Raw genomic sequence first — 13,337 nt, forward strand, 5'->3', positions numbered from 1 at the left:
GGGTGTCTGTGGTCCCTGTCAGGCGCTGGGTGCGGGGGGGGGGGGGGGGGGGATTTATGGTCTGGCACTGCTTCTGGGCCTTCTTCCCTTTCCATCTACTTCTGGATTCATAGCTCCTTTAAAGGCCAGAACCTTTTCTAGAATCATTTTCTTCACCCGTTCCCCCTCTGGGAGGTGGGTGTGTGCCGGTGGATGCCTCGCCTTGGTAGGGCGGTCTGGAGGCCTGGCCTCTGCCTCAACGGGAGATCCCTGATCACTAGCATTCACCTCCTGCAAAAACCCGGCGACGGTGGCTTGCCGCCCACTTGCTGCAGGGAGATGAAAGGCTTTGCAGAAAGCTTTGAGCGCCATGGGGGAACACACTAGAGAACCAGAAAATGTGATTATTTGGTGATATAAAAATCCCCTTCCTCTGTGTTTACCACCACCTGTCTTCCTGTATAGACTTTAATTCTGTGCCCGGGGTGTGTGAATTCTTACCCCAAACTGGAAGTGGGGAATGGTAGAGAGAACCACTATTTCAGTCAAAGGATTTTTTGAGAACATGTTCTCACACCTGCAAGGGTTTAGTTATTATGCTGCGTGACAACTTCTCGACGTTTTCACCCACACCACCAAGGGGCTTTTCAGTGACTTGGGGCCCCCAGTTGGGGAAAAGTCTTTTGTCATCAAGCGGGCTAATTGTTTTCCCAAGAGGGCTAAAAATACCCATGCCATGGGAGCAGTCTGGGATGAGAGCCTGGGGTGGGTGACCGACCGAGCCCCCCAGGTGGGGTGCTGGGGACTCCTGCGGGAGCCTCCCACCAGAGCACCCAGGCAGGTCTCCAAGTTCCCAGTGGGTCCCTGTGATGTATAAGCGACCCTCCTCCAGATGGGGTGGGGGCCGGCTGGCCATCTCTGACCCAACCACGTTGCTCCATCCCATGGATGGGGCTCCAGGGGCCTCTTCCTCTTGGTTGTTACCCCATTCCTGGGACCTGGCGCCCAGAACACTGGGGAGCATTTGAAGGATGTTTCCCATTCTCCAAGGAGTGCCTGGCTTGGACGTGAAACCAGCGGGCAGCTAGCATGGGGCTGGGGCTGAGCAGCACAGGCCCGGTGGGCACTCTGATGGGCCTGGCCAGATCTGGAGAGGCACCGAGAGAGTTTTCTGGGGGAGGAGAGAATGGAGGGGACCAAAGAGAGTCCTTCCTGGGGAGAGGGGCTGTCTAGCTCCTTCCTCAGTCTCAGGACTCCTTCCTCACCTCAGGGTGAGGCCAGGGCGTGGCTTTGGGGCCCCGACTGCCGAGGCTGGGCCCAGGGGAGTGGCTGACTTGTGACATCTGCTGGCTGGTCTTATGTGTGTCCCCCGGGACTTGGGCTATTATGGTCGCCTGTGCTCCCCCCCTTGTTGTGATATGCAGGTGTTTGTTGTCATTGTTGTTTTTTTAAAGTCTGAGCTATTTTATCAATAAAGGATATTTTGTAATAAGTGAGCTGTGTCCTTGGTGCCCAAAGCTTGGAGGAGTAATCATTATTTCTCAGCTACATGGGTATCTCTAAGCACGCGTTCCCTCCCGGGGTCTGTGCCCACCCGCTTGCCTGCTTTATCCACTCAGCATCCCTTATCATTACCAGCTGGTGGGACGACAGTGGCCAGAGAAGCCTGAGACTGGCCACCTGGCTAAGGGAGAAGGAGGACTTATAGGAGGAGGGGGCCTTGGGGCTGGGTCTTGGGGGAAGAGCTAGAGTATACCAAGAAGCAAGACAGGAAAGGTGTTTTGGGCAGGAGACAGCATGTGCAAAGGGTGCATCTGGCGGGTTTGTGACAGCTGGAGCATCCACGTGGAGGTCACGTGCAGCAGCTGGGGGCCTGAGGAGGGCGTTGGACACCACCTCTGGGGTAGGGGGAGCATGGGGAGGAAGGGCAGGAGGGCGGCCGCCTTCAGGCTCTCCCACACTAAGATACAGTCACGAACACCAGAGTTGAAAGGCCTGTGAATGTCGGTTCCATCGGTCTCGTTTCCCAGATGCGGCCTCCAAGATATCCCGTCCCACCTCAGTGAGGGGAGCCTCTGGGGCCCTGAGCCAGGATGGCCTGGTTCTGAGGGCAGGGGACGCCCCAGGGAAGGGGAGGGGGCAGAGGGAGGAGCAGTGAGGTCCCAGGGTCCGGGCATGGGAGGCCACCTCCCACATCCAGGATTCGAATTCCCCCAGGCCACGGGCAACCAGTGGAGACTCCTGTGTATCCACGGTTGCTGGTAGACATGGTGGCGTGGGGCTTCACAGAGGACTTGATGAGAAAGCCTCACCTTGCCCTGGGGAGCTCCCAGCAACTCCTACTAACCTGTCTTTCCCATGCCAAGGCCCTGAGGCCTGATAAGGGTAGATTAAAGTAGCTCATTTTTTCCCATCTGCCGAGCCGATCACCTTTCTGGCATTTTGTCGAAGTACTTTGTTTAAACCTCATGCCCACAGTGTAGAAGACGTATCAGCCCATTTTGTCCAGGGGAAACCGAGGCTCAGAAACATGTACTGACTTGCCAGAGGTCACCTGGGCCCACGCTGTTTGCACCGGACCACATTGTTTTCGCCCAAGGGTCTGTGAGGGGTGGGGAAAGGGCTCCCTGCTTAGAGTCTGGAGAGCGTAGCAATTACCCCTGCTAGAGTCAGATGGTTGGCTGCCCGTTTTGAGTACTAATACTGAAAACATCCTTTTACTCAATCCCCACAATCTCGCTGGGTGTGGCCATTTTGCCAAAGAGGAAACTGAGGCTCGAGGTCACCCAGCTGGGTCCCTGAATCTCAGAGCTTCAAGGTGCAGAAGAATCTTGTTTCTGTCATTCACCCCGGCTCTCATTCGGGGGGTGCCGGCCGGTGGAGGACTCTGAAACTCTGCCTGGCTGGGCTTGGTCAGCGGTCGTGTGGTGATGGACCCATCGTGTCTGTCACTGCCCCAGAATATGGAAGCAATGGCCTGGCTCCCACAGGTTTCCCATTCCTGACAGCTCGGTCCAAAGCCCCGAGTTTATTAAAGAAGTGACTGAAGGTGGGAGAGCCATGACTTGCCTTGGGCCCCTGCCCCCGCAGCCCGGCGGCTGCAGAGCTGGTCTAGAACGCGGGCTGCCGGGCACTGTGCCCACTGTCCCACACCTTTACACGGAAGGGATTGTATCTAGACTCAAGGAACAGCAAGGCCCCATTCAGGAAACATCAGGGACAGACCGCTGTGCGCAAGGGCCTGTGTCCAGCTTGTCCCCATTTTGCTATTTGTTCCATTCTTGGACGGAACATCTGAGGAGCAGAGCGCCGGGGTCTGCCCACAGTCACGCGGCTCACAGGGGTGCGGCTGGTTCCCATGCCGCCTTCTCCTCCTCTCCCAGCCCATTCCTGCTGTTCTGTGTGACTAGCACCTACTTTGGATTTTACCCTGAGCCCATGTGAGGGTTAGTGGGTCGAAGACATGGGCTCAGAGCAGCAGACATGAGAGTGGGGGGAATTGCACGCCTCCTCCCAGGAGGAACCCCCCCCCCACCCCTTGGCGGTGACGGGGGGGACAGGAGGCAGCATGGAGGTTTAGCGGTTCACCCTCTGGATGTGAGCTGTCTTGGCGGGGCACTTCTACCTTCTGAAGACCCTTCTATCTCTTGTCTTAAGGCATCCCTGACAAAGGGAGGGACTGATAATGAAGACAGTTAAAGAAGAGGTGAGATGGATGGCTTCGGGAGACAGGTCCCCTCCAGTTTCACTCGCAGTGTAAGAATTTGGGTCCTTCCAGCACAGGGGACCCCCTTGAAAGGGAGTACAGTGCCAGCCTCTGCTTCAGGCCAGCTGCCAAGAAATTCGGGGCTGCTGGGAATTCCTCTTGGGGCCTTGCTGCGGGCAGCACCCCCAATCCACCCGCTCAAAAGGTACCTGTGCTGGGAGGGCTGGCTGGCTGACTGCCAAGACTCCAGGTGGAGGGGGCTTGTGGGTTTCATCAGGCTCCTGTGTCTCCCCATCCTCTCTTCTGCGTTTGTGAGGTGGCCCTTAGCACCGGGCGTGAGACCGTGCAGATGGGGTTGCTGCTGGCAGGGCCTAGGGAGGCTTCTGGCCAGGTGAAGCTGATACTGGGCCACCTTTGGTTCCCTGGTGCTGGCCAGGAGTTCTGCTTAGAGGGCCCAGTTGCTAGGAACCTCCAGGCTGGTGTGGGACTTGGTGCCAATGAAAACCACGGTGGGGAGGTGGCTGGGAGGCTGGGGCCATGCTCTGTTTCTGCCATCATCTGTCCCGCTGCCCCTGAGCCTGGGTCCTTCTTGGGGCCTCAGTGTTCCTGCCTGCCCATGAGGGGTCGACCCCATGGTCCCTAGGGTTCCCTATAGCTGGAGGCCCCATCTCCGCTGAGATCCCTGGCTTTCTGGAAGATCCAGCTTCGGAAGTTCCTGGAGTTAATCCGTTGTTCTTAGGGTCAAGCTCTTGGGCAGGCTTAGGGCTGTGTTTTCTTCCTCTTTGTGCCTTGGTGCAGAGGCAGGCTGGGTCTGGGGTGACCGATCAGTTTGGGGCCCTCTGGGATGGGCAGTGACAGAGGAATATTGACAAGCTCTGAGTCAGGACTAGTGCCTGCCATGGCACCATCTGAGATGAGAGCGACCACTATTCCCATTTCATAGGAGAGGAAACTGAGGCCAAGGGAGATTGAGCGCCTTGCCCGAGGTCATCCAGAGCCAGGACAACAACCCGCCCAGTTTAATCTCAACTGTGTCACTAACTGGCCTCAGTATCTGCCTTCTCAACAGTGGGGGAGCGGCCTGGGGCCCTCCCAGCCAGAAAAGCCCCTGCCCTGTGCTAGACAGAGGGCGCCTCTACAGAGACCCCACGGGCTTGGGGGCGGGGTTATCTCCTGGCCTGCTGGTACCTCCATTAGAGCGGGAGCTGGGCAAGGGTGGGAAGCTCTGCTCACTGTTAGCAGGGGAGGCGGGAGCACTTAGCTAAAATTAGATTCTGGGATTTTTCATGCTCCTACCACCCGTCCGTCCTTCCATCCGGCATGGGGAAGGCTGTTGTCAGCACGCCAGAGCGGGAAGGAGCCTGGATGTCAGCTTGCACCCTCCCCAGGGCTCGCTGGCTCTGATCTTCTCACACCCTCCCCTGGCCTTTGGCCAAAGGCTCCTGCCCTTGGCTTGGCCTTGTGGCCATCTATTGATTAGCAGTGATTTCAAAGGAAGAGCGTCCTCCCCTTAATACCTACCCTTGCCCCCTGGGATTTTACCTCCCTTCCCTCCTCTCATCCTCTCTTCCTTTCCTCTCTCCTCCCCTCTCCTGGCCCTTCCCACTTCCGGGTCCTTAGAGGCTGGCTCCCCCTTCCCTGAGTGTCCCCTCTGCCTCCTGCTGACTCTCTGACTCTCCTGCCTCCCCCTTGGGGATAGTCCTGGCTCTTCAGGGGGCCTGCAGGCTCCATGGACAATTGTTGCAAAGGGACCAGAACATACAAGAGTCTAAAAAAGAGCTTCCCTTCCTGGCAAGTTGGGGCTATTTCTGGCCCCGCTGTAGCCCTCTGGGGTCCTTGGTGCTCTGGCAGGTGGGAGAGGTGCTGGGCCCCAGCCCAGGCTGCGAGGGTCCTGACCTTTGATTTCCCGGGGTAGGGGGCAGGCCCCTTCTGGAGCTGGGGGTGGCCTTCCGGGTGCAGAAGCCAGAGGGCCAAGGCTCAGATGGGAATCTCTGCTCCCATAGGGACCTGGGCTTCTTCAGGAGGGAAAAGGGCTGGGCCATGGAGTGTGGGTGGCAGTCTGGAGCCCAGGTGTCCATTTTTCCCCGTTCCCACACTCAGCTGGCTGCAGCTGGGAGAGAGGGAGCCTGGGAGGCTGCCCGAGCCTGCTGCTGGGGTCCCTGGACACTGAATTGTGGGGGGGTGAGGGTTAAACCCAGCCCCCCCTCCCAGTGTGGAGCCAGGCAGCAGGCTCCACGAGGTCCCTGCCATTCTTGGTCAATCCCCCAGTGTCATTGTCACGCCGTGTCCCGGCTACAAATCTGGGCAGGCTATGGCCTCTCCACCCCACGCTGACTGGCAGCTGGAGTTTGGGTGGGTGCAGGATGGGTGACTGTTTCAAGGATTTCCTTGGCTGTTGCAGAAGCATTGGCCAGGGGCCAGAGGCTCGGGCCATGGTCCCAGTAGGGCCATCAAATTGCTCGGTGACCTTGGGCAAATCCCTTTACCTCTCTGGGCTTCAAATTCCTCATTGTCAGATGAAGGAGTTGGACTGGAGCATGATCCAGTGATGTCCTGGGTTCTCCCCTCGAGAAGCACTGGGCAGGGGCAGGGAGAGGAGGGGGCACCCAGTCAGTGGCCTCCTGCCCCCACCCTACTCCTGCTTTTTTCTACCTATCCATTTTCTGGAAGCAGCTCCCCCTTCCCACCCACCAGGCCTCCTCCTCATGGGCGCCTATGGCCTCCATCCCCTCACGGAACACACCCTCAGCCACCTCCCTCTCCTGCCCTCCATGCTTGCATCCCTGGGAAACCTTGGCAGCGTGAACTTCAGAATGGACACCTTGGAAGCCATCCCTCTATGGCAGGGCAGGAGCCAGTGGGACGGGGGACAGACAAGTGCCTATGGGTGGGGGTGGTGGTGCGGAAGCCAGGCCCTGTCCGATGTTGGGTGTTGGGTCTAAAGCAAGGCGGGGAGGGGCAAGAGATGTGGGTGAGGCTCCCGGGAGGGCGAGCATGAGAAGGGCTCCTGGGGAAAACATGTTCCCGGAGGGTCACAGACTAAAATGACACAGAGAGATGCAGCCCCTGACAGGAACCCCACTCTAGCCCCAGCTGTGGTCAGGTGCCTCTTGTCTCCCAGAGGATGGATGACGAGGGCAGAGACTCGGCTGCCCCGTTGGTGCCTTTGCTCCCCTCACAGCCCGGCTCAGAGCAGCCGCCAGGAAACATCGCTCATTGAGTGAGTTTTCCCAGCAAACTAGGGCAGCTTTGGCCTTAGTCACCTAAGGCTGGGGACCCTGCGCTCTGGGAGTGTGTCTCTGCTTTGGGGTTTAATTGTTCTGTTTTGTTTTCCATCGTTTCCTGGAGAAATTCTGTTGGAAGATTCCATCCTGGTCTTGGCAGAGCTAGGAGTGGGAGAACCGTCCCACAGAGCTAGGAAAGCACCAGGACATCCTAGGAGCTGGTGGGAAGAACCTGTCCAGAAGTGTGGAAGACGACACGGGGACAGACAGAGTGGGGATGGAAAGAGAGTGTGCATGGTTGGGTCATCCCAGTGGCAGCCTGGAAAGGGTACTGACTCTGCAGTTAAACCTGGCTTTGTTGTCAATGGGCTGTGTGATCTCAGGCAAACCATGAAACCTCTCTGTGCCTCAGTTCCCCTCCATTTGAAATGGGATATTAACTACATTAGGATTGGAGAAGTGTGCTGAGAGGGAGAGGTGGTTTAGAAAATGTCCTGGCAGAGTGAGGGGGGTGCAGAGCTGGTATGCGTGAGTGGCAGAGCCAGTATCTCCTCTCAAAGCCCGGGATCTCTCCAAGGTCAGCTTGCAGAGTTTCCCCTGAGTCACTGCTCAGTGGCCTGATGGAAGGAGGGTGGTTTCTGTACCCAGGAAGATGGCCCCATCTGGCACAGGGAGTCTGTTCTTCCCACCTTCCCTCACCCCTTCCTTCCATGGGCTCCAAATCCTCCCCCACCAAGAGCTTCTGCCAGGCTCTCTCCAGTGCGTAGCTGGGAAGGGAAGGTTTTCAGGCCAGTGTGTCAAATGTACCCTGTGTGTGCATACCCCTTTACTGCTGTGCTCGTGACGGTCATCGGGACTGGGTCCCTGAGCTCTGTGAGTGGATACAAGGCTGCAGGCAGTGCCGGGCAGCCCTCCTCAAATGGTGGCAGCTGCTGTGTAAGATGAAACCTATTTGTCCCTCAGGGCTAGGGAGAATCCTGGCCTTGGCCTTGGCAGGCGTGGGGGCAAGGGCTGCCCAGCCCAATGCCAGGGAAGCCACTGGGGGTGGTAAAGAGGGCTGTCCCTGGAGACCTGTAGGCTTTCTGCACTGCTGCTGTCACAGGAGTACCCAAAGGGGCAGGTGCCAGTGCCCAGAGGAACCCCAGAGAGTCTGAGAAGGTTGCACGTGGAAACGCAGAGGGAATGGGAGCCAGACAGCATGGTGGAAAATGGATGGGAGACACCTTGGGCCAGCACACCTTGACCAGGGCCAGAGCTGGGCAGGAAGAGGGAAATTGAGCGCCGGGTCACTAGGAGGTCTGATTCTCTCACGAGTGTGTAAAGCAAGGCAGGGATGGTTCAAGAGCCACCTGGCCCACACAGTTCAACAGCCTGTCTTGCTGCCTGTGGGTCTGATCACTTGGCTGGAGCAGATGTCGTTGCTCCCTGTATTCCAGGAGCGGACTCTGAGCCCAATTTCCCTCCACCTGCAGAACACAAGGCCATCCCTCAAGGTGCACCAGGACTTCGACCCCTCCCTGACCAAGCACTTACCCCCATTTCCTGCTGTAAGTTTCCTCCCCACTATGACCAGCTAGCCTGCTGAATCTCCCACTTACCTGTCTGCCCCCCGTTTTCATCCCCTACTGGAATGTAAGCTCTGTGCAGTTCGTGCTCATTAATGGTCTGGTCCACTGTGTCTCCCAGGCCTGACAGGTGCCAACACATAGTGAAAATGGCCCGCTGTACCAACACCAGTCTCTGGGGGTGTTAAAATATCCCTGGAAATGTGGCGAGGGGCAGAAAACTGTATGTATAAGATCTCCTTCCAGGCAGGGAGAAAGAGTAGACAAGAGGGTGGGAAGTTGGAGCCTCAAGAGATGGGCTTGACCAGTAACAGGTGTTGGTTATTGTTTGGGGTGGGGCCAGAGGGCTGTGAGTCCCCCCAGCATGGCTTTGGTTTGGCTGGGCGGATTGTGCAAGTCTGGGGCCCAGGCGGACTGCTAGGGACTGGGGAGATGGGTAGAGGCTGCCCCCCGTGAAGCCCTCTGTCCCCCACTCTCTGCTCCTTGCCCATCTTGCTGCAGTCACAGGATGGACAGCAGGTCTGTGATAAGCAGAGGGGAGGACCCTTAGGGGTTAGGTGGGGGGCCTTTTGGAGGATCCTGGGAGCAAGGAAGGGGTCCCCAGCACCAAGGTTACAGAGCACTGGGGATGGAGGGCAGCAACAGAACACTGAATTCTCCGGGAGGGGAGGCAGGGCAGGGGCTGGGGGAGGGCTGGAAGCCAGGAGGGAGGCCATCGGGAGGGCTGCCTCTGCAGAGGACAGGTGGCTGGTGTCTCAGGCAGGAGGGGAGTGGGAGGGGGAGCAGGAGGGGGCAGTACTGTCCCCATTATGGCTTGGGTGTGGGTTTGCTCACGATCTGAGGTGACTTCTGGCTCTAGGCTGTCCCCCCAGGGGCAGGGGACAGCGTGGGGTGAGGCCCAGGGCCAGCAGCCCCGCTCCAGAGGCAACAGACTAAAAATAAGTTGGGATGTCAGGGTCTCCTGGCTCCAGGAAGTGGGGAAGAATGCTGAGTGTCGGGAGGAGGAGGAGGAGGCAAAGGGGAGGAGACAGTCACAGCTGAAGGCGGCCAACAGACTTGTTTGTTTATCTTCTTCTCTCTGGCCTAAAGTCTCTCAGGCTGCGGTTCCCTGGGTTTGGGTGAGGGGCACTGGTTGGCTCAGACCCGCGGGCGTCCCCAGACCCCTGGCTGCATGCCGAGGACCCCATTGCCCCCACACTCCTTTGAGACTTGTTGGTAGAGAGCAAGAGGTGGGAACACTGTGGGTGAAGGCGAAAAGGACCAGGTTTCGAAGACCCTGTTGGGAGGAAGAGAATATACCCTGTGAATCAAATCTCGTATCTACCTTCTATTCTGCCCATGCAGACCCTGGGCCCAGATGGTTCAGGGACTTATCCTAGTCACAGAGCTGGCTTCCCCTGGAGCCACCCCAGAGCCCACTCTGCCCGCGGGGGACTTCTGCAGGGGCATCAGCCCAGAAAGGGCACAACGGCCCACGCGGCCCTTGGAAGGGGGCAGCGTGAGGGCATATGATGGAGCAAAGCGATCTGCGGGTGCGCTAGCAGGCCTGTAGGTCCAGGTGGGAGGTGCGAGGACAGTCTGGCCCCCCGATCCATCAGGGTTTACACAACACCCGCCTTAGCCCACCTGCCAGGCTTCCAGACACCTTGGGGACACAGCTTGTGGCGACACGCCTTCCCCTCCCCCCTGCACTCCAGAGGTGGGGAGCTGCTTGCTTGCAGCTGCTTGCAGATGCCAGGGTAAATGTGGTTGGCTCTGTCCCCTCTACCCCTGGCTCTGGGGCAAAGTTCTGTGAGGAGCTCACCTCTCATCTTGGCTGCAGAGCTCATCAGGGTGATAGGGACACGGCCCCTCTTGTCTGGATCCTGGGCATCCTGACCTCTGGACTGGGTGGGCCTCCGCAGGTGTGGCTTTTTTTCCCTCTGTCTTGGCCTCCTTGCCTACCCCCTGGGCGCCAGCTCCCCTAGGCTTGATCTGGATCCAGATGGTGACCGGATCCAGCCTGCTGGCCCTCTACCCTCCTTCCTGACCTCAGGCAGAGAAGCCCCTGTTGGGGTGAACCCTGACCATCCAGAGGTCCTGGTCCACTGGGCTGTCCTTGAGCCTCGTGCAGAGCCGCTGTCACCCCACTGAATGCCTGTTGCTGTTTATCTGCAGCCCTGCATGGTCACAGTTGGCCTGGGCAGTGTGAGAGGCAATGCGGTCCTCGGGAGGGGGTGGGCTCAGGCTTTGTGCCACCTGTAGCTGCAAGGACAGGCCTGTCCCTGGAGCAGGGGAAAAGAGTCCAGGCGTGACAAGCAGCTTGCAGGAGGGACCCCTCTGGTGCAGGGCTGCCCGCCCCCTTTATTCCTTCTCCTTGATTCCTCCTCCTCCTTTTCGTTTTATCAAGTCTGTTGATAAATTCTCTTGAAGGGCTCCAAACCCTCTGTCCGGTCTCACCCACTGAAGCTCCATCCCATGAGTGACGCCCCACCCACACTCACACGCACATGCACGGACACCCTCCTTCCCCCTCAACAGCCCCACTCCCTGGCGGCCAGCAGCCCAGAGCCTCTGGAAGCCCCCAGTGCCTTGGCTCTCTCCCCTCTCCAGCCCTGGCTAGCCTTTCCAGATTCTGGGGGTTGTTTTAGGGAGGCCCTGATCTGGGTTTCATCCTTGAGGAGGCTCCCTTGGGAGGACCCTGGGGGTGTCCCCTGCTGTCACCCTGACGCCAGCCAGGCAGAGCTCTGGGCCGGGGCATGGAGCCCTGAAGGCATGTGAAAGGCCAGAGCCTCATCCTCCCAGAGACTGGGATTCCTAACAAACACGCGCTCCCGCCCACCGAGGCCAAGCATGCTCTTCCGGCGGCGGGGTGATGGCCTGGCTAGGGCTAGGCCGCTCCCTCCCCTGCCCTGGGTGGGCTCTGGGAGCCGGGGTGTCCCACCGCCCCCTCAGCCTCGGAGCCCTGAGGCAGACATCTGCCAGGAGATGTGAGACCAATGGCCCGGAGGACAGAAACATAAAGCGCAGCTGTGGACATCACAGGCTTCCTGGTGAGGGTAGCCCTGGGCTGCACGGAGCTGGATGGGAGCCTCGGCCTCTGAGCTTCCCCAAGCCCTCAGACTGGGGACCCCTGACAAACAGAGTCCAGGCCCTGCAGTCACCCTGCAAGCAAGCTCCTACAGCCCCAACACTGGGGTACCCCCGCTGTGCCACCCTGCCACCAGCTCCATCAGGCCTGGAAGAGCCCCAGCACTGATAGCGGCTCATAAATGGAGCATCTGTTCCTGAGCACGGGCCTCTTGGGGCAAGTCACTTCCCTCTGAGCCTGTTTTCTCAGCTATAAAATAGAAAGAATGATCTCCCGACAACATGGGCTGTCTATAGAAAGCAAGATGTATGGAACATTTTCTGTAACGTGCCCCCTCCCCTTCTTTTCGCCCACAAATGCTGTCTTGGACCCTTCCCAGCAGGTGCCGGAGGTGGGGTGCTCAGGAAGAGCCAGTCCCTAGGCCGACCCAGGATCCGTGGGCCCCAGGCATCTTCTGGGGAGCAGCTGTGAGAGCAGCAAAGCTGCCTTCCGATGCTGGCTTATTCACTGAGTGACCTCGGAGAAGTTTCTCAACTTCTGAGTCTTGTATTGTCGTCTGTAATATGAGGCCCTGCTGTACCTCGGTCCAAGGGTCGTGGAGAGGGTTGTGTTGAAATGCTTGTCACAGAGACCGTGGCTGTGTTTGCTGGCAGGCCTTGGGAACCTAGGGACCTGGGGGTGGCTCCGGAGGTTGGTCCTGGGGCAGACTTTTGGACTAGCAAGGTCCTGGCTAGGCCAAGCCCAAGGTAAGGGTATGGGATGAGGCTATGGCAGAGGGGGTCCTGGAGCTGCCTCCAAGACCACCCCCTCCCTCCCCGGGCTGCAGCACCAGCTAGGGCTGCCACCTCTTCTCTCTGTTATTCACCAGTAATTACCCTAAATGCTACATCTGTTGTCATGACAACATATTACCCATCCTTAGGTAAAAGCCCCATTTCAGGGGAGTTGGGCTGTCTCTAGCTCTCTGAGCTCCATTACTGTCCCTGAAGGCTCACTCCCCCGGGGTTCCCCAGCTGGTCCCCTCTCTCCCTCCTTTCAGAGAGGTCACTCCTATTTTCTAAATTTTCAGAGTTTTTCTGTTACTTTTGTTTTTGGTCTCACTTTGTGACTCTGGGCCTCCCGCCTTCCTTCATTTCCTCTAGGCTCTCCTTCCTTCTCCCCGTCTCTTTCCTTTTCTTGGATCCTGGCCTCTTCCTTGGTTTCCCTCTGCCTCCCTCTCTCTGCCTGTCTCTTGTCTCTCTCTCCCTCCTTCTCCATCCCTCCCACCCTTGAGTGTGGTAGGATAGCATGAAGGTGTGTGGGGACAGAGGCCTGCTGTCTGGGATGGGTCTGTTCTACGGAGCCTCAGGAAGCCTACAGGGCTGTGCAGTCCGGGCAGAGGTGAGCCCAGGTGGGTATGCGCCATGAACCTACAGCCTATGACATGTGTGGCCAGGAAACCTCCGACAGCTTCTCAACATGTTGGGCCAAAGGAGCTGTCCTTGCTCCTCCCCCTGCCTTTGTCCTTCTCTGGGGCTCCAGCTCAAACGCTGTCCTGAAGGGGGGTACTGGCACTCTTATGGGGAACACCCTTGTGAGGGCATCAGTATAAGGGAGGCTTGCGGCAGGGTGTAAACGGTATTCTGTTGTCCAAGGCAGGAAATGAAAGACCAGAGGAGTCAGGCAAGCTGCTGAAGGCTGCATAGCTGGTTGGAAGAGGAGGCTGGATTTGAAATCCATTCCATAGCAATGCTCCTAAGTGACGCTGTAAGAACACCCCGCACGGAGAGTTTGCTGTGTGTCGGGCACTGTGC

Source organism: Lontra canadensis, unplaced genomic scaffold, assembly GCF_010015895.1.
Source record: "Lontra canadensis isolate GAN:19392208 unplaced genomic scaffold, GSC_riverotter_1.0 scaffold144, whole genome shotgun sequence".
Taxonomy (NCBI): Eukaryota; Metazoa; Chordata; class Mammalia; order Carnivora; family Mustelidae; genus Lontra; species Lontra canadensis.